Source organism: Drosophila tropicalis, unplaced genomic scaffold (assembly GCF_018151085.1).
Source record: "Drosophila tropicalis isolate 14030-0801.00 unplaced genomic scaffold, ASM1815108v1 contig_573, whole genome shotgun sequence".
Lineage (NCBI taxonomy): Eukaryota > Metazoa > Arthropoda > Insecta > Diptera > Drosophilidae > Drosophila > Drosophila tropicalis.
In genome coordinates this window covers 781,919-784,177 of record NW_027173049.1, presented here as the reverse complement: position 1 = coordinate 784,177, position 2,259 = coordinate 781,919, and positions in this window count along the sequence as shown.

The following is a 2,259-nucleotide window of genomic DNA, read 5'->3' as shown; positions in this document are numbered from 1 at the left end:
ATCTATCACTCTCTCTCTCTCTCTCTCTTTCGTCGCCTTGGTTTTGTTCATTAGACATGCATTGATTTTGGCACAGACTTCCGGCGGATGTATTAACGTTTTTTCGCAGCAAATAAACAAAAAATATAGATATATTTTAAACTTGAAATCTATGTATGTATATTAAAAAAAACGCATAAGCTTAAAAGTATGCTACGATTTGTCTGTGCTTTCTTAGAAACCACACTGAAACAACCAAAACTAAAAGGATTCTTAGACTATCGAAGACTATTCCAATTTTGATCTGAAGGCAATGTAAATTTAATCATCTGAATTTTCTGCCCATTGTCGACACTTTGAGTGTCCACCCAAAAAGAAGTATTTGGCCTCTAAATCTTTAATAGAGTTTCTAAAGATTTAGAACGATTTCAATTCGAATGGACTTGGCAAAATCTAATAAAAACCTACATAAGTCAAGCCTCGACCCTTGTTACATGTTTAACTGGTTATACAGTCGAAAGTGGATCCTAGTTGAGTGTACTCTATTCTAGTCACTCTAGCGAGACGAAAAAAAATGCACAGGCGGACCGAGTGGAGTGGCGGGAATCGAATTAGCGTCGGTGACTTGTGCCGCTTTGGCGACTTTGATCGCATTTTGTGCGAAATACGCATGACAGACTGCAATTACTATTGGTTGGCAATGATGTGGAGAAAGGGTTAGATAGACTTAATGCCTGGTTTTGTCTGTCCATATGTGTCAGAGATAGGATGCAGCTTTTTCACATTCTCTCACATTCCCACTGTGTTCCTCTGCTCGCTGTTGTTGTGTTTCGGGTGTTTTCGAGAATTTTTGGCTTTGATGTTTGGCAATTCGCGTTGCAATTTAGCCTAAATCGGCTAAAAGGGTGGGTGATGTGAAAGTGTCTGATTTTGATTTTGGTTGGGTCCTTTCCGATTTTCACTCACAGTCAGGGGCTTTTTTGGTTTGGAGGGCAATTTATGTGGTCGACATCCAAATATGCAACCGCAAACTTTTACAATTAAACAGTCATCTCTCCCTATACATACATATGTATATGTATGTATGTATGTATGTCTTGTGGCAGAGTAGTAAGTGGTATGGGCATGCAAATGTTTGTGTTTGCAATTTCAATTGATTTGGTGTAGAAAAATATTTAATATCCCATAATCACCAGGCATGCTTGGTGCAATGGAATGAGGAACACCAAAGAGAGGGACATCAAGCGATTGGCAATACAAATTATATAGAACCACATGATAAATTTGTGAAATATTTAATTCAAGGAATTTTAAACATTTAAATCAGATGTTTGGCTTTTTAAAGAGAAAAAAACGTCTCCATTTTTACTTAATTTTTAATAATCTATGTATCTTATCTTAGTTTCAAAGTTCCTGTATCGGGATTTTAGGCAGTGACTTTAAACTGTGGACATTAATTGCTTTAATGAAATCTAATAAAATCAATGTTTCAAAATAAAGCAAGCAATGAAATGAATTGATATAATAAACTACTACTACATCTGCTAATGTTTAGTCGGATGTTCCACCCGTTTAACTTACATTGCTCACTTGTACATATATCTTGGGGGAAGTATTCAACTTCTAATAGACACGACAATTCTAACTAAATTTCGAATTTCTAAAACGACAATTCCTTAGACAATCAATTTATATACTTAAATAAATACAATTAACAACTTTACATATTAAGTTCCTTTTAGTAGTTGTTAGTAACACAATGGTCGTTCAGAATTGCCGCAGATTTCTCTTTAATTACCCGCATGTATGGTGACATTAGTTGATAATATATAATCTGGTCATAGAAGGTCAAGATACAAAGATTGTAGATACTTTTGAGATGACACCTCGTTGTTTTAAAGTAAAATAGATTTCTTTGTTTTTCGTAGTCGGAGGCACTCACTAATCCGTGGAACTTAACAACGTTGATACCACATAGCTGATTTGAGAGTTCGACTTCTATATAGTCCATTCTTGAAGCTACGAGTGGATGCAACTGTGTGCACAGTTGTTAAGCTTGTCCGAATTTATTTCATAATTCTATGCTTGCTGAATGAAAACTTCCGAGTTTACTGTGAAAATATTTGTATTCTAAAAGCTAAAACTGTTTAATGCTTTCGTCTAGAAAAGATTTAGTTAAAAACATTGCAAATACGTTTAATTATGGAAGTCAGAGAAACTTTTAATATTTTTGGTTTTCAACTCCTTTTTTAAACTTGTTTGTTCTTCGACATTGACATT